General features: G+C 34.3%; 1 protein-coding gene across 3 annotated transcripts in view; it reads right to left on the bottom strand.

The window, feature by feature from the left end:
- ckd (cracked) overlaps positions 1 to 10,356 on the bottom strand; it is an 88,112-nt gene extending 77,756 nt beyond the window's left edge. Inside the window, exons 1-2 of one of the 3 annotated variants that reach the window (XM_067789916.1) lie at positions 10,200 to 10,347; positions 9,592 to 9,834 (exon numbers count right to left, since the gene is read on the bottom strand). The gene's annotated coding sequence lies outside the window, so the exon portion shown is untranslated. Of the gene's footprint in view, positions 1 to 9,591 lie in introns of all 3 variants that reach the window. The other 2 variants (XM_067789918.1, XM_067789915.1) reach the window with 2 other exon arrangements.
- Between the last annotated feature and the right edge of the window lie 9,736 nt (positions 10,357 to 20,092).

Genomic DNA, 20,092 nt, shown 5'->3' with positions numbered 1-20,092 from the left:
ATTCTCACTGAATGCTTGCGCTAGCTAGTGCCACACCATTTTTCATAGTAGTTCTTCCTTAGTTATGTATATAGCTATTAGGAGAAGTTTTTCCTACATTCTATGTGGGTCGTCAACATCGTTACTTTAAGAGTTCGCCCACATTAGAATCTCCCCTCACTAATGCCTTTCGGTAGCGCTTCTTACAAGTAGGCTTATCTTTTTTCTCTTGGTCTTTTGACGCTCCCTTGGACTGCTCGTTACTTCGTATGTTCGCAGGGTGGCCCTGTAAGTACGGGTTTTCTTATTACTATTCCAGTAGTTTTTCCACTCGTAGGCAGTATGCCTACGGGTGGATAAATCAACAGCTTAATGAGAACGATGTTCTTAAATTAAGTTCGTGAAAACAGAAACTGTACAATTCGCGTGGACTACAATATTAAATACAACATTTGGCAAAAGCTATCAAGCAGTTGTGTGTCCCAGCGGCTATGATGTTGCGGTTGCGATCGCGAGTTTGATTCCGTCAAACTCTGAATTTTTTGTTTAAAATAATTTTTTTATGTTCTATTTTTTTAACTATTATTTTTCGTTCAGTTCCATTCACGTATGCACATGTAATTCTCAAACTTGTTATGAACTGTTTTAAGTATATATTCAGATTGCACCAATAAAAAGAAGAATTTCTCAATATGAGAAACAAATAGAAAAATTCATATTATGCATTTTTTTTTAATATTTTGGAAGTTAATAATAGCTTTCTTGTTATTAATATTTTTATTAATGACAAAAAAATTATTATTAATACAAAAAAAAAATAAATAAATGGGTATTAATTGAAAAAATTACTTTCCCACTCTCCCCAAAAGTTCAAGCACAGACCGTTCTTGAATTGAGGCCGAAAAATGTTAAATCGACCACAAATCGTTCTTGAAGCGTTGATCAAAAAATATCCAATATCATACCCAAAGATGATTAAAAACGTTCAAATTTAAAAGCATTTTCTGTAAGAATATTAGCGTATCGTCGGGAGAAAAATGTACCATAAATGTGATTATTCTTGAATAATCATTTATGATTCATATTTCGAAACGCTTTTTATTCATATTTGATATCATTGTAAAATTGAGCTCTAATTGTTCTAGAGTAATATTTGACTGCTTTTCAAAGTCATTTTCTGATCATATTCGTGAATATATTTCAATTGTTTTGGTTTAGATTTTTGACTCATTTTTGAATGAGATTATGATGCATTTATTCTTCATATCTCATTCAAAATAAGATACTACATAATAATCTTATTTCACCAGAGGAAGAAAGCATGCGGAAGTGAGCTATTTGAACCACAGGTCACTCGCAAACAAACTTGACCGATATTCACCTGCGACTACAACATCCAACATCAGCTATGATCGTCAATATCTTAAAATACGATACGGCACGGTATGTTGAAGACATATCCAGGTACATACGTCAAGAGAGTTTCACGTACCTGGTCAAATAGCTCACAACTTTTGTATTGTCCAACTATTATGTATTATATGGGAAGCCGAAGGTGGAGAAATGGTTGGGGAAATCTTCGGGCATGAGCAGCATTTGCATTAAATTGTCTTGAAGAATGTCTTAGTAATAAAAATGTATATACATATATATATATTTTTTCTGAATTTCATGATTGAAAAAATGTGTGTATGTGAAAAAAATAAGATTTTCAATGAAAAAGTAAAATTTTAGCAAGTATAAAACTCATTACTCAGTTAACAAATATAGTCAGAAAAGATTCAGAAAGCTGAATTAAAAATGATTATAAATGTTTGATCACCTAAAGTAAACACATTTGATTCAAATATGATTCCAAAATGTGATTGAAAAACTATATTCAGTTTTTGTTCATCGAAAGGTATTCATATTTGATTATTTCTTTTGTTCAATTGTATTATAACTCATTATTTAGTCAGAAGGAAGAATCAAATTGTATTTATATGTAGGGAAATTCAAAATTTAGTCATCTAAATGCCGTGTGGGGAGCACAGAAGGTTCACACATCAATACCAAAGTGGTCATAAAATATGAACTGTGTGCTTGCAAAAACTGTTCCTAAAACGAGCCCATCGGTCACGAGTTAAGAAAAAATGTACTTAACAGACTTTTGTCAACGAATGTTCTTAATTTTGAACTTGTATCGTTCGTTTTAGAACAACACCAACGTGACGTCTAAATGTTATTATATAGTGGTCTGGCATTCACAGGCACTCTTTTTAGACTTTTTCGAAGTTCAGGTGAAGACTTCGAAAAAAGTATTTATTGCTCTCTTGGGCAGGCTAATGGGAATATATATACTAGGGTGATCCTTAAAAATTTAAAGTAGATTCTTCTTGAATTCGCCTCAGAACAACATGCTTCTAGGCACCTCTAAAATGTACTCACTAAATATATTCTATAGATATACAGAAACAAGCTTTCCTCAAGCCCAACTTTGATTTATTTTTTTTACCCACCCTAAATAATATTTGTGAATAACTAGCACATACTTAATCAAAACCTATCATTAAGTATAAAATATGCACCAAACATAGATTTTTTAAGTTTTTGAAAAACAACTTCCCAAGAAACGATTATGAATATGACCGATTAAGCTTCAGTTTAGTTTCCGTTATCGACACTTTTGAATATAATCAAGAATAGCAAAATATGTAAACACAACAATCAACAACTGTAAGATAAAAAACGAAAACACAAAAAATATAGCAAGATAAAAACAAATGCAATAATTTTTGTGGTGGCAACTAAGCGACGTAGCCGCAACCACACTTAAGCACCGATTACCAATATTACATAATTTTGTTTCTTTTCCAGTCATTTCAAGTGTATCTATGAACGGGCATATTTGTATAAAAGTTTGTTTGTAACTATATCTTACTGCACATCATACGCTACGCTCTAATTTCACGCCATTGCCTGCAGCCCGGCTTAAAGTTAGTAAAAATGGCAATAAAAAATTACTAAGGCAAAACAGAGCCATAGTGCCCTCAATTGTGTAGCCGCAAAGCCTCACAGACGCTATGTACCACCCTTTTACATATTTAGTTGTATCCATCTGTGAATGTGTATGGTAACTTAACATAGTTACAGATATGGGATATTATTATGTCTAGATTTTTGTACAGTAAAATCGGGTTAAATAGAACTGTAATCAATTAAATTGATGAGTTCAGAAATAATTGCTTAGAAGTTAATTAAAAACAAGTAAGGGCGGGACTGTCTTTGGCTGTGCCGAAGACTGAATTCCATTCATGAATGACGCTGAGCAAGAATTTCATTCCATTCGCAATATCCAAATAAACGGCTGTAAAATACATGCTATAAATTGATATCGAAAGTACATAAGCCACATATTAGGTGATTCTCACACATAGTTTGACGTTTCTTGTTTTCTCAATGTGTTACATGTAACCATAAATCTCTTATATGAGCAATAGGTTGTATGGGACACCTTCGATCGATATCTAAGATTTTTAGACAACAGTAAATGCTATATTCGTAAGTATATAAGCAGCACCGTACTTCTGTACACGTCTGATAGATCATACGCAATTCAAACTTATTAGGCTGCATACCTTCGATTCATCGCTTTCTGCACTCTCATTTGCCAACTCGTCGACCTTCGCGTTACTCTCTATTCTTTTTTGATCGGAAACCAAGTAAAAATGTACGGTTTGGCCTTGACGAAGTCTTTTCTAGGCTTCATTTTTTTTTTATAGATTTCCCAACAAAGTCTCAATTACACTTACGAGGTTTAGAAAGAAACCGGACAAAATATGGTTGTTTTTATCGAAAGCCTGAAAGTATATGTACAGTCTATAGTCTATATACTGTTGGTAGACATAAGTTCCAAGTACTATAAGACTTCGTTTATTTGGAAACCTACATCAACACTAACAATCACTTCAGCTCTGAAATCCAGCGAAGAATCACTCTTGCCAATAAATACTACTTTGAACTAGGTAGGCAATTGAAAAATAAAGCCCTCTCTCGGCAAACGAAAATCATACTCTACAAGTCACTTATCGTACCCGTCCTGCTATATGGTGCAGAAGCATGGACCATGACAACTTCAGATGAAACGGCCCTGGGAGTGTTCGAGGGAAATGTTTTTCGAAAGGTTTATGGACCTCTTCGCATTGGCGATGGCGAGTGCCGAAGAAGATTTAACGATGAGCTGTACGAGCTCTACGCAGACATCAATAGAGTCCAGCGAACTAAAACGCAGCGGCAGCGCTGGCTTGGCCATGTTATGCGAATCAAAGATGACGCTGCGGCCAAGAAAGTGTTTCTATCGGAACCTGTCTATGAAAGCAGAGGTAGAGGGCGGCCTCCCCTCCGCTGGAAGGACCAGGTGGAAACCGATTTAAAATCCCTTGGTGTGACCAGTTGGCACCGTTTGGCAGAGGGAAGGATCGACTGGTCCTTGTTGTAACCGTTTATACGCCAATTAAGCACCAATTAAGTAAGTAAGTAGGCATGTAGAACTTTTGCAACACAAAAATGCCTACCGTCAAAATACAATTCCCCAGGTAATTTTGTCATGCATTCTTCTGGAGAAGCTGGACGCATCCGTCTATTTTGCATTCTATTAGAGCTTCTGATCTAAAAATGTCTCGTACATACATCTGCGACACGAGATTATGTTTGAGAATATTAAGATGGAAACAGCTCGCCTTATTCTTTACTTCGGAAGAGGATAATACCAAGTTTTAAACAAAATTCTGTCAGATAATCGCCTTTTAAACTATTTTGAATGCAATATATCCCTCCATTTTAAAAAGTTTGACAGCACAAACAAGTTTGTTCGACTTATTTCAAATTTTGAATATTAGTGTTATGTAGTTGCACGAAAAAATAAATAAATAAACACAAGGCGCGATAAACTTCCGAAGAGATTTGGCTTAGCTTCTCTCCCAATTTGCGTCACGTACATGTTTTACGCCGAAACCGAACGGAGTCGCTGGGAAGCCTTTCATCGTAGAAATACAACTTGAGTGCTTGCCAAATCACTGCCAAGGTGAACCTAGGACCTTCGGTGTGTTAGACGGAGCATGGGAGAACTTTCACAGTTGTGTAGTGCTTTAGTAGTTGATATATAAATTGTTGGAAAGATCTTAATCTCATCTTATATTATTTGGAGCGAAACTGAAAACAACAACAAAATTATTTGCTCGTAACTCTCTTAAAGTACGAAAAATAGGTTTTTTATTCGTAGCTTACGAATTTGGGGTTAACGGGGAAAAACTTGTATGCAGTTATTCTAAGGTCTTTACTATCTACTAGAAAATTGATATGACTTCTCAGGTATTTTTGGTTTCAAATAGTGCAAAAGTACACTTTGGTGTATTGGAAGCCCGCTTGCATTTAGCTCTTAATTAGCTTATTTTGATTCCCTGGAAAAAAATTTCTCCGAAATTGTCCTTACGAAAAACAACCCAGTAAACAACCCCGAAAACAGCTCTGAAACTAGACCCAAATAAACCGAAGAAAATCTCGGAATGTTGAAAGATGATTGACTCCGAATAATCTCAGAAACAATACCACAATTAGCCGGAGTTAGCCCTGAAGTAATCCCAACCTTGTCTCTAACAAAATCTGGAAAGAAAGTAAATAAGTACTTGGCGCTATTATTAATTAGCGGGAAGGGACCTGTATGTTTTATGCCGATTCCGATCGTCGTCTGCATGGCAGTTGCGTTTTCATTGAACATAATTGTTTCGTTTATATCAAAGTCGGAATCGAAAGAATTTAGTTTTTGTGAGATTTTTCGAAGTATGAGCCTTAGGCCGGGTCGATTTGTGGGGAGGCAAAAAAAGCGCCCATTGCTTTGTGAATATCATATTCTAGGAATCAAAATAAGAAACTTTGCCGAAGGAACCATACCTCTAAAACGAAATCTGATGTCCGCCCGTTGGGTCGTAGGGGCAAATTTTGAAAAATCCCACTTTGAAATGCCTATGTTTTTTCTTTTTGGAGTTTATTTTTCTCTTTAGAAATTTATTTAGTCAGAACATATGTAAATGAAAAAATGAATTTAACTTAGTAATAGAAAAGAAATTAAAAAAAATTATTAGAAATTAGCATTTTTACAACCCCCTTTTAAAACCAAGGCATCATTGTGATGCATTTGCATGTCGTAAGCATAGTTGTGTGGGTTTTTTATTCAACCGTTTTAAAAAATGAAGGTATCATTGTGACACAATTGCAGATCGTAAAATTGCTTGTGTTGTTTTTTTTAAGCCACCACAAGACACAGCAGGTAGAATTGAATTTGCCCCTACCCAAAAGTTCGACCCAAAGGGGGGGACATCAGAATTCGTTTTAGAGGTATGGTTCCTTCGGCAAAGTTTCTTATTTTGATCCCTAGAATACGATTTTCACAGAGCAATGAGCGTTTTTTAAATCGACCCGCCCTAATGAGCCTTCTTGAGAAAACTTTATATGGAAAAAACGGTATATAAAAATTTTATATGAAAACAAAATTATTTTTAATTGTTAATTAATACTAGCAAAACGAAATTTTTCGTTTGAAAAAATAACGTTAAAATTATTGAAAAACAAATGAAAACAAGTATGATAGATATTGTGTTTTTGAAAAAAAAAACTAATATATGCGGTCTTCACACGAATTTTGCGTTTTCGAAGCGGAAACCGATATAGGGAAAATTGTACTCAGCGGTCGACATGCGATTACATTGGAGATTATTAAAGTTAAAATAATTTTGTTTACTCTTCAGCTCAGAAGAGAAAACAGTATTTTAAACACGATTCCGTAAGACAGCCGGTTATGTATTCGTACTGGAAATTTTTAGAGCATTAACCTTTCCTTTTATTACTTATGGTGAAAAAATTTGGATCCATTCGAAATAGGGAAATATTTTTGCAAGATGCTTTCAAAAAATGTATATCAGGTGTATGCATATGAAACCGATATTGGCATCTAGCGGTCAGTAGGCACAATTGTAGGAACAGTCAAAACTTACCATTGGCGCTAGTTGGCGTCTTATGATCTGTCAACAATATCCAATACCAAACACTTCAAGTTTCATACAACATCGTGTTTTTTTTTTCGCTCTTGAAAATGTCGAAATTCGTGCCTTCAAACATCGATTTGCGGGGATCATTAATTTTCTGCTTCCAGTTGGGTAAATCGGGGATAGAATCTCATCGAATGCTTGTCGAAGTTTACGGAGAGCATGCTCTTGGTCGTACGCAGTATAGTCGGTGGTTTAACAGGTTTAAAAGTGGTAATTTTGATGTGAGAAACGCTGACCGCGGCAAACCACTGAAATTGTTCGAGGACGTCGAATTGCAGCCTTTGCTGGATGAAGACGATAGTCAGACGCGAAAACAACTCGCAGAACAACTAAATGTGTCCCAGGCAACCATTTCCGGACGTTTGAAATCCATGGGAAAGATCATGAAAACCGGAAGATGGGTGCCACATGAGCTGAATGACAGACAGCAGGAAAACCGGAAAACAACATTTGAAATGCTGCTCGCCAGACAAAAAACAAAGTATTTTTTGCATCGCATCGTGACTGGCGATGAAAAGTGGATTTACTTCGTGAATCCCAAATGCAAGATATCGTATGTGGACCATGGCCAACCAGCACAATCGTCCCCAAGACCAAATCGCTTCGGATCATCGTGGTGTAATCCGGTATGAGCTTCTAAAACCAGGCGAAACTGGCTAATTTGAACCGTGTTCTGCGCCAAAAACACCCAGAATATAAAATTAGGCAAGACAAAGTGATTTTTCTCGATGACAATGCACCATCACATCGAAAAAAACAGACTCGGGAATTGGATGAGTCGTACAGCTGTCAACCGTTACCCCATCCCGCTTACTCACTAGACTTGGCTCCATCCGACTTGCAATTATTTGCATCGATGGGGCACGCACTTTGCGCACAGCGCTTCACCTCATACGAAAATATTGGAAAATGGCTCGATGACTGGTTTGCTTAGAAAACCGAAGACTTTTTTCGGCGTAGTATCCATAAATTGCTTGAGACGTGGTCAAAATGTGTAGCTAGCGAGGGCACTTACTTTGAATAAAATATTCGTTACCATTCTCTTGAAATAAATGTGTTTTTTTTAATAAAAATACCGGTTTCATATGCATACACCTGATATATATGTACAAAGTTGAATTTCGGTTAAGGGATTTAAATTATGTTAAAACCTTTGTTAATTAGCTTATCTTTTACAGATACTTGGCCTTTCAAATTCTACTAGTAAATTTTTCAAACCATCTATAAAAATGTGAGCTTGGCTTTCAACCAATTTTCTCGGCAAAAACTTATCCCTACAACGGTATAATTTTCAGCCAATATCGCAAGAACAAGTATATGTTTGTTCGACCTATGGCTAAATTAAAAAAAGGTGAACCACGCCCATTGTATATAGAATTTTAGTGTAATGGAGTTTCATACCACAAAACCATTACACAAAGCTTTACATAAAGTTTATATAAAGTAGTGGTTTGATAACCATAAGAGCATAATCAATAGTGCTGACTAATATTAATGTTATATCGCCAAACGCTTTTGCTTTATAGATTTTAAAAGTTTTAAATGTTTTTTCCTTTATTCCAAATTTTACTACCTTTTTTAACTTGCGTCATAGATCAATACATTACAAAGGGGGTTATGAGTATTTGTTAACGAGTTATCCCATAACGCAATTGTTTCCGATATTTTTAGAAAAAATTTCTTTGAACATTGTAACTGAAACTATGACAACCAATTTAGAAGACGTTTTGGAAAAAATTCGGAAAGTTTTAAAAACATTTCGAACTGAATTCTATCCTTTTTTTTTTTTTTTGTATGTATTTTTCAGTCTAGCAAAGTAAGGGCTTTAGGACCCCAAAAATCCATTTGTCTTTTGAAATACCTATAACTTGTAATTTCCTTTGCTAAAATTGGTTGGGTACAAAACTGCATACTCAAAAAAAATGCTGAGAAGTGAATATAAAAAGTTCGAAAATTTCGAATTTTTCGAATTTTCTATTTTTTTACGAAAACCTTTTTGTGATTGATTTGCATAGTTGCTATTTCAAAATTCATAGAAGTTTTTTTTTTAATATCAAAAGTAACAAAAACATATTTTAATGCATGAAATCGAAAACATTTGCCACTGATACTGTTCTTTTTGTTACTGTAAGTGTTGCCACTATTCAAAGACAAACCAAATAAAATAGTTACGCTGTTTTAAATTAAGGACCGAATTCCTTTAATTGATACCGTTAATCAGTGCAAACTAGGAAGCATCGCATACGAAATACTCGAGTATGTTATTTTCGTTGAAAGTTTTGACACAACTCAGGAATTTTATCCTTTTCGAAGCAATTTATAAGTAATTTGTGGAGTTATCATTGATTTTGTTATATAGATGGGAGGATGATGAGATCAAATATTATAAAGCATTCTTAGCTTCAAAGTTCGATATTTTTAACTTAGCTCTTTTCATCTTATTATAAGGTATAAGACTTTATAACTAATAATACAAATTTACATATAAACAAACACATAAACCCAAACATGTATAATAGTGGAAACAAACCTCTTTTTGACGACTTGTCAAATGCAAAACAAATATTGGTGCCGGAAGCGGTAGTTGGGCGCTGCTGCGTCTTTTGTCTACCACCAGCGGGCAGCTCTTTTACTGCTAATTTATTACTTAACACCAATGAAGATGTCACTAAATTTTAAATTTTTTTCTTTCTTTTGCTGTAGTTGTTGCAGTTAAGGCATAGCATGCCACGCTTTTATTAGATACAAGTGGCAACAACACAAACAACTCAAACTGTAAAATTAAGTATAATTTTTTTTTCATGTAGCTAAAAAGCTTTTTTACGATTCCTTAAAGCGGAAATTTTATATACTTTTCTTGCACATAAAAAAGATTTTAACCAAATGCTTTAAGCCTCGTTGAAGATCTTTTGCGATAGCTATTATTATTCTATTTTTTTAGAGTTTATTTTAATCAATTTTACAACACTTCTCATAAGCACTTATAACCAATTTTTTTCTTTCAATATCTCGCAAATTTGCACAAAATAAGCTGAGGTTACAAAAAAATTGTAATTCGATCAGCGAATAAAAAGGCAAACAAAATCTGCGAAACGTTCAAGCAAAATGTTAATAATTTAAATCGAAAAAATAACTCACAAAACAGCGCGCACACAACCTTTCAACGTTAAATGCACTCACTGAGTACAAGCCAGCAACCAAACGATGGCAGCACAATATTAGCAATGAGGCCAACAAACCGCTATCATACCACGAACACCATCACAGTATGAATATGCGATTTCACAGTACTGGAATTGTTGTTAAAGGCAAGGCTAGAAAGCTAACAATGCTTTATACCAAGGCAATTGCTAAGTTATAGCAAGAAATAGAGTTTTAAAAAGCTACTTATATCTTCTCGCTCTTTAAATGCAGTAAAACCTGATTTTGTTTGATGTGTGCTCTGCAGCCAATATGTTTGAAGCCAACCAAAATTTGAGTGCATATGCACTTAGGTGTTTGATCGAACTGAATATTATGTGCATAACTCGACTAAAGTGTCTTTCAAGTTATAAACGTGTTTCAATACGATCACTATTTCACATTGTTATTAAATTAACTTATCTACAAATATTTTAAGTTCTCGTGTGCATTAAACTGCATTAGTACGTACAAACTTCACATATGTTGGCAAATTATTCAATTTGTGGCATAGTTGCCTAGGAATTAAACTCTTGAAATGCTCTATTTTTAGAACGACAATAAAGTTGTAGTGGAATTTAGTAACTCTTTTAATGGACGTTCGAAATTGCTTTATTAGCGAATCAATAACTGCAATGATTTCTAGATGCAATAGCCATTTTTTGTCGATATTCTAAAATCAGCCGTTGTCATTATCATCATATCGAATCCTGAGAATTTCATACAATTTCAAAAAACGCACTACCTCACAATTTTTTAATAATAGTCCACTTCAGAATTTTATTCAAAAGTGCCCTACCTCAGAATTTGCTTTGAAAATGCCCCCTATGAGCATAAATTCAATATATTTAAGCGAAAGATATGTAGGTTGTTCTGAAATAGAGCGTTTATTAAAAGAATTCTTAGATAAGAAGTTTTCGAATTGGTAGCCGAGATAGAGCGATATTCCACTTAGCAGACGATATATCATCTACTGAGTGATATATCAACCGATCCCGGTGGCTGGTATGAAGGTAATCTTCATAGCCAGCGCAGCATAAACGCTTTCTCACAACATTTATCCAAAATGTCTTAACGAAGCCTCATTCCATAATTTAGTACCACAAAACATAATAAAATCAAAACCGCACTCGAAACTGAAAAAAAAACCGGGACGGAAAATGGAGCAGGAAACGAAATCCGACTCGAAATCGAAATAAAAATCGGAAGCCAACTTAGGAATAAACTCGAAACCAAAACCTTTCTTCGAATCAATTCGGATCCTGGAACCAGACCTCGATGCAAGCCCTAAGTCGGAACCTAACTTATAGTAAAGCCCGAAATCGATACCTGACCTCAATCCAAACCTAAAACCGGAAAAAATCTGGAATAAAACCTGGAATCGGAACCCAACGTCAAGCCGAGTCCCCAAGTAGAACCTTACCTGGAATCAAACCCAAATCGTAAACCAAGCCCAGAATGAAGTCCAAACGTGGAAGTTAATACCAAAGTGGAACCTAATCTGAAAGCAAAACTGAACCTTTCCTGGAATCGAGACAGTCTAAACTGCGGAACCCAAAACGAAACAATAAACGTAACCAGAACCATACTGAAATCGAAATCTTACCGTAACTTAAATCGGAATCAAAAATGTTAGCACAAGATATGCGGAAAGTGGAATCGAAGACGCTACCGACAACGGAACCAAACCCCGAAAGAAATCGTTCGTAATTGCACTGCACTGAAATCTATTATCAGTTGCTAAAAGAAACTAACCTTAATTTACTCTATTCTACGGATTTCCGTAAAGTAGCTAACTTTGAGTTGACTATAAAAATTCAGCTATTAACTATTCGTAAAGTGATGCAGTGTTACCATAGCAACCACTGTAACTGAGAAATTGAAAAAAGTCGAATCGAAGTATGTCTAAGTCAGAAAATTATCTAGCAAAAAAAGTTTTTAAGGCTGGGTGCGAGTTCGCCTAAATTTTGGGTACTTAAATAATATTCCAGTGGAACTTTCCAGCACTGGCATAATTTAGGAAAAATCTGTCAGAATTGTGCGAGTTGATTTGAAAATCTAAATTGCTTATTTCTGCTAAGAAAATAATAATAATAAGGGAAATTTGGTATTTTTGATGCGTTTTCACGCTTAAAAAGAACATAGGTGAATTAGGGTCCGCGGTAAGTATCTATCGCAAGATAGCAGTTCTAAAAATGCAGTGGCTCCGTTTTATAAGGCCTTTTTTTCGGACATAGTGGAGCATGTTCCACAATCTCGAATTCAATACTGTGATGTTGGTACGCCTCCAATAACCTTCTTAGGCCAATTAGTGCACTTGGCTGCCAAATATGTTCAGATTGTGGTCCGTCTTTGAGAATGATCCAATTTTTGTATCGCCAACATCAGCTTGGACAAAATTGAGCTCACCGTCACGTACAATCGATCGAACCTTAATCGCAGCAGGGATCATCGCTCTATGATTTACTTGCACATACAATATATATAAATCAATATTTTTGTTTTTACAATTTGACATTTGAATTTAGGTTGAAAATTGTGCTCATAAAACTTCTAAATTTTTATTTTGCACTGCCTTACCGACAGTTTCCAGTGATTTACGTTTTTTCTCTATTTAGGTAGAAATTTAGGTCAACTCGCACATATCCTAAATATAAAAAAGATGGATCTTTTCACACAAAATTTTATATTATTTTTTTTTTTTTTATATTCTTAAAAATATCAAAAAATAAACATAAAAATAAATTTATATATGTATATTTCTTTTTTACAGATCTGATTTCAAGCACCCAGAATAAAAACCATCTGTTGTTGGCTTTTAATTGGAGTTAAATACATCGCAGACAAGGAATATTTTAATGTAACAGTTAAGTGTTGTTGCTTTAACGGTAAAGATACTCCACGAGGGTTTTGGGGAGTGTTATCGATGTTGATGGTCCTTTGCCGGATATAGATCCAGTAAGTTCCGGTAAAAAGCACCATTAAACACAATTTAGATATGTGACCACATTAAACATTCTAGGCCATCCCGCCCCTACCCACTAGTTCCATGAGGAACTTGGGGTCACCAAAGCCTCGCCTTCGCATAGGTAAGGTTGACAATTAGGTTGCGGAAGCTCTGAAGCTATAAAGCTTTGTATTGCGCTTACCAACCCCTTTCCACAGTTGTAATAGGCTTACTTATGTACATTTCGACTAAAATTAGTTGACTACTGGTTAGTAATGCAGACGTCTGTATTTTTCTTCGACCGTTGCCATACAAATGTAGTTATTTTTTTCAAAGAAATTTTTTAATTCTTTGAGAGCAATCTTATAGTAAAGTTTGTAGCTAGCTTCTTTTCCTTCCAGATGGATATCGAAAACGAAAGCATATCAAGATAATTTAACAATGGAAATAAATTGGAAGCGCAGCCAAGCCAGCAACCAAAGCCTATTTCCAATAAGAAGGGGCAACACATAATTTTGACTTTCAGAATCCCAACAAAGCAAAACAGCGACGAATTTTCTGTGATAAGTATTAAAAAGAATATATGCGGAAGCTCAAAATTTAAATTTTTTTGAAATGTCATATTTGGAAGTGCTTTGTCATATTCCAATTGTTTATGGCCTGTAGTCGGCGTGTCTGGATAATAAAATTTGGTCTTGTCGTTATTATATATTTCCAAATTTTGTATTTCGAGATTTTATGAATTCAGATATCCGTTGAGGAAACTCAAACATAGGTGAAAGTGTTAACAATTCAAATTAGAAATCAACATCTGCATAGTCGTATTGTAATTTGGTAAAGGCTGGTAAAGTATATATATGGACCTTACAAATGGTTGAGATTGGCAAACTATGGTGTTTCAAATTTATAAAAGGATTTTGGAGTACATTCCAATATTTGAGTCATCTACCTCAACGGAAAACTGCCAGGGATAGGCGACAATTATTATTTCAGTTTGGTATGCGAAACCCCTTTAAAACCCAACCATTATCAGATCACGTGCCAATCTTAACCAGATCAGATGCAATATGAGTATAAGGCCCAATTGCAGAACGGCAAGCTATTTTGTTGGCTCAGCGATAATTTAAAAAATTTGTCAAATATTTATGAGTTTAAACTCTCATGTCAAGTTAATTCTGAGTTAAAATAAAACCGTTTAAAAATACCTTGTCTTTATGCAGCGGGCCGCAAAATTTAAAATAAAAGTTGTAGTCAATATGATCTCAGCCATGATACAAAAACGAAGGTAGTTGCACTCAAAATTTTTTGACGTATTTGGGGATTTTTGAAGTTTCATAATGTTTGTTGTTTTGCTAGAATCGTTGCCATACTGTTACTGTTTAAGGCGAAATTGTGGTTTTTCGGGATGGAAATTTCCTTCAGGATGAAAACGCATTGGTCATCTGAGACAATAATAATATGCTTTGGCATGATTTATGTGCATAAATATCGATTGAGAATACAGTAAAACATGCAATTTTATTGAAAAATAGTAGGTAATGACTCATGCATTGGTTAATGACTCATATCTTTATGGGAGCTTGACCCCTAGACGGAAAAAAAGTACACGAAAAATCCTGTTGTTCTATCATGGCCCTATTATCATGCCCCTACAGTGAATATTTCTCAAGGCATGTTGAGAAAAAGTGTACCTCCAAAGTCTGCACATCTATGTCAATGCTAAAAGGGCACAGAATGTGTATAGGCGGGGCTGCCCCAAGGTGAACTCTGGTACAACGGGCAAAAACACTCTCATAACTAGTGGCTAACCTGCAGAGCTACAGGGTATTGTTCTCCTTAAAAAATGGTTTAACCATTTCCTCCTACAGCGCAACGCTTGAATTATACAATAAATAAAAAAATAAAAAATATGGACTTGTAGCCAATTTATCAAGAAATTGGGGTGTCGGTTTATAAGGACCTCCTTTGAGCAAGTAATTGACAAACGTGTATGTTATGTCAAAATGTTCTGAGCAAACGTACGGACACTTTAGAAGGCTATATTCCCTTGCTTTGCATACTTCGATCCATGTTTCTTCCACCAAACTTATTAAAAACCTTTTCTAGGCTGAGATTTCGTATTAAAATATTTCCAACGCATACGGCTCACTTTTTTTTTCTTTTTATTTAAAAAAAACTATGAAAGTAATTTAGCCATATTCGTTAATATGAAATCCTTCAAAATTTGAAATTCGTAACAATTTTCAATCTGGTAGCTTCTTTTTGGTGAAATGGTCATTGTCCCCGCAAAAGTCAAGTGGCTAACGTCACACTAAATGGAACTACCTCCATTTTTTGTATCGTGTCGTTTTCGTAAAATATAAAGTCATTATCGGCGATCCCTGAAAATTATTATGAAATACTCAATATCAAAACTAATGTTAAACGTAACGAGCCATGAGCCACATTACTAATCTTCCCTTTGTATTGCAATATTACTAGGTTCTAGACTTTTTTCTATAAATGAAATTTCTATCTCAGCGAGAAGTTTCCTAAAAAGTAATCAATGTCTCGATTTTAAATTGAAATTAGAGACTATATAGGAAAGATATATTCGAAAACTTAATTAATTGTCACCCTAATTATTTTAGACCCATCCTGTTAAAGAAAAACAAACAGGTTATCTTAGCATCGGTTTAACCTTAAACTCAAAATGATTTTAATTATGCCAAGCTGGATGCTAATTAATTAATAAAATGAAAATAAGCACGAAGAATATTTCAGTATTGCATTAAATGGAGCTGGAATAATGGCTAAAATAAAATCTAACCGCAACGTAAACGAATTTTATTTATATTTTATAAAGCTTACCTTTAAGTAGATCAACAAACTGCATTAATTGATTTTCAGACCAGTTCCAAGATATTATTATAAGATGCAAATTACAAATGTGTTCGCTTTAAAATAAATTTTGAGAAGGCAATTAAAAAAACGCTCTGCAGGCAAATTGCACCCTTTCCGATGTAAAAAATAATTATGACTTCTGCTTTAATTTCGCAGAATAATTTGCTTAAGAATATTCTTAAACTTAACAACTTTATCGTTGATTTTCACTAAAATAGAATTGGCTACAAAACTGTAGCGGGGTGCCTGAACATTTTATTAATTCCGATTTTTCTTACGGATCCCTGTTTTGTGCGCTAAAATAAGCTCAAAAATACAATTTTATGAAAATTTCGAGTGGGTTTTGATTGGAAAGGTTTGTCAAGGTCAGGGTCTTTTTGAGTTTTTAAAGTATAGATATAAAATTTAGAATGTGAATTTCTACTGTTCTTAGCTTAATATTCTTAAAAAAAAATTGAAGTTTACGAATTCTGGAGCTTATATTGAAAACATTTCTCGCAAGTCTCGGCTTCTCGCGAGATTCTCAAACAGTGGCGTAGCGTGCCTTGGCGGGGCACCGTATAAAAATTTATTTGGGGTCCCTCAGGAAGGGTACAGATTTCCCAAAAGAGAAAAATCATAAACTTAAAATTAATATTTATTCATCATACATAATAGGCACGTCTCCTTACCTTGAATTTAATAAAGTACTGACTTAAATGTGAAAATATCTTTCATAATTTGTCAAAAACAATGTATTTTTACTAAAATCGAGTGTAAATTAACAAAGATAGTTATAGCCTTACAAAGTTTACTTTTACTGCTTTTCTATCCGTTTCTGGAAAAACGAATTTTGACGTCACGATCACATATCCTCATACAAAACAATTGAAAAGTGCACAAGATCTATATGGATTTATATGATAGTGACGTCATCACTCAAATAATAGCAGTCTCTTTCTAACAGTGATTTAAAATGTCCATATATTCGTTATCTTTAAAGATATTAAAAAAAAATACTGTCTCATTATAGCTTTAAATTTAATAAAAAAAAGTAGTCATCTAGCCTATTATACCTATGTATCACTATTTAACAAAAACATAAGAAACAATTCGAATTAAATGTTCACTCTCCTTGCCTTTTTTCAGCAAACTGATTTATTAAGTCATTTATATTTGACGATGACTTAAGTTTTTCTAAAGTTTCTGCCTTTATAGACAGTACTGACAGATTTGAGAGGCGTTACTGTCCCATTTGAAGTCCTTAAGTAATTTTTTATAAGTTTTAATTTCTCTTCTCTTTGCTGATGGATATCTGATGAAAAATGTTCTTGGGTTTCTTCTATTTCTGGACGGACATGTCATGAAGGATGCACTTCGGTTTCCTCTACCTCGGATTATCTTCATAAATATATGTCACCATACAAACATTTGTTTTTTAAGGCAAAATCTAACCGAATATCAAGAAAAAACTATATGTTAACTTTTGACGTATATCCCCTTTGATTAACTATTAAATTTAAAGTATATCCCCCATTTTAAGTACAGGGGGGTTACTATCTTTTTCGATTGAGTTTCAGACGAATGTCTGCCAAAGTAAAATCATTTAAATAAACAAACCAATATACGTTTGCGAATAATTGTAAATGATTTTACTATGGAATACAATCATCAGAAACTCAATCGCTATCGCAAAAATATTAATAGTAATCCCACAGGTAGATGAGATAAATGGGTTGGATAGTAAAATTTTTTACTTAGGACTTACAGAAGGTGTCTAAAAAAATTAAGAAATTTTGGGCACTTTTTTTATGACCAGCTCCCTTTTCTGTTTATTTTTTTCTTTTCGTAGCTCCGCTGGGGTAATCTCTTTTCCTTTCACTCATTATTTTCTACAAATCTCTACTAACACTATTTAATCAGGAGAAAAAATTGTTTAAACAATTGTATTGTATTACAATGTACTACACAATTAAATTAAACACTTCAATAAACACTGCTCTCCGTGGTTCGTATGCAGATTAGACGTATTATTTTACGGGGCATCCACGTTGAAGTATATGACTGAAACGGGGAAATCCCGCAGCCAACGATAATAACCGATGTAGTGTAGGGTGTTGCCACTTTTGAACGGGAAAAAAGAATTTGTTTGTTTTCAATCTTGTCATTTCAGAAGTAAAATAAAATTGGGCAGTTTTTATTAATTTTTGCACGCACGTTGGGGGCCCTCGTGGTTTGGGGGCCCGTATAATTGATACAGCTGATACGGCGGTAGCTACGCCCCTGTTCTCAAATCAGGAAATATTCACAAAGCTCGCGATTTTCTCGACATTCAATTCTTTTGCTGCACTGGCAGTTTTATATAGAGCTTACAATTTCTACTGTGACACAAGCGAAAATATCCACAAAACCACAAGTAACAACCACCATAATACATGGGATACAGTAAAATCAGCTACTCAATTTAATGTCAAGAAGCGAGCATTTCGAGATTCGAGGAGCCGAATTGTCGATTTCTCGATAAAAAATTAAATCATCAACAAAATCATATAAGTATGTTTTGAGTGAAGCATCTTTGAAATGAATGAATAAAAAACACAAAATTGAATGTCGAGAAAATTACGAGTATTTCGAGATACGAGAACCTCGCAAGAAGCCGAGCTCCCAATTTATCGTGTCTCAAAATTTTCACTTCTGTTCGAAAATAAATCGTAAGCTCTAAAAAAATATCAAAATTCAAAAACTATTAATCGGTGGTTTTAAGAACTGGTCATTAGTTGGGCTAGTATACTCGTTAGTACGATGAAATGGCTTTTGTAAAAAAAATTTTGCGAAATAAATTGGGGATGGATGTTATATTCTGCATATAACATAAAAGCAACAGTGGTATGTTAATGAAATCTTTGTTTTTCCCAATTTTCGTGTTAAAAAGGGCAAATATATATACATAATTTCACCGAAATCGGGAGACGTTAACATAGGAGGCACACTGTATGGGACTACGAGAAACTTAATTTTATTTTATTTCTATTTTTAAGAACAAAGCCAAAAGAGCTTTACATTTTGCGTTGTCACGAAGTCAGTTTCAGAGATATAAAAGAAACTTTCTGTGGGTATAAAACTGGACCCCTTCTTCCTTTGAAATGTTTTACGCAAAAGTTATCAAATTAATTAAAAACATATAACATATAAAACCAAACGCATCACAAGGTACTTTTATCAAAATTTATTTTGATCAGAGTTGCCACCTGACCCTAGCTGGTAAATATTTAAAACTCAATCGCTACGATCGTTAATTCGTCTTTGCACAGCAACTAATTTTTTAACTTTTCTTACGAACATTGCTAACAGGAAAATAGCAGAAAAAAATTTGAAAATTTGATCAGTTATTATACCTTTTTTACATTGGAAGGTTTAAATTTTATTACGTAAAAAGTAGGCATAATTTTATTTTTTAAGTAAATACCTAGAAATTTTAGAATTTTTTCTAAAGCTTTTGCAGTGCTGCTCCAAATTTTTTAAATGGAAGTGCGAATCACAATACATGTACACAATTGTATGTGCACTGAACCTTTTTATACCTTTCATGAAAATGGAATGGTATATTAATTTCGTCACGAAACCGAAAATTGTAAGTCCTTAAAGGAAAATAGATAGACCCACCATTAAGTATACCGAAATAATCAGGTTGAAGAGCTGAGTTGATTTAGCCATGTCCGTCTGTCCGTCTGTCCGTCTGTCTGTTTGTATGCAAACTAGTCCCTCAATTTTTGAGATATCTTGATAAAATTTGGTGAGCGGGTGTATTTGGGTGTCCGATTAGACATTTGTCGGAACCGACCGGATCGGACCACTATAGCATATATCCTCCATACAACCGATTTTTCAGAAAAAGAGGATTTTTGTAATATCTTACCCAATTTAACAGATTGAAGCTTCAAACTTCACCATATACTTTCGTATATTGCACGTATTGTTGCCTGAAAAAATTGATGAGATCGGTCGTATATATAGTATATATCCCATACAACCGATTGTTCAG

Source organism: Eurosta solidaginis, chromosome 5 (assembly GCF_040869045.1).
Source record: "Eurosta solidaginis isolate ZX-2024a chromosome 5, ASM4086904v1, whole genome shotgun sequence".
Classification (NCBI taxonomy): Eukaryota; Metazoa; Arthropoda; class Insecta; order Diptera; family Tephritidae; genus Eurosta; species Eurosta solidaginis.
The sequence above is the reverse complement of the archived record's forward strand: the minus strand, read 5'-3'. Positions and strand labels throughout refer to the sequence as shown.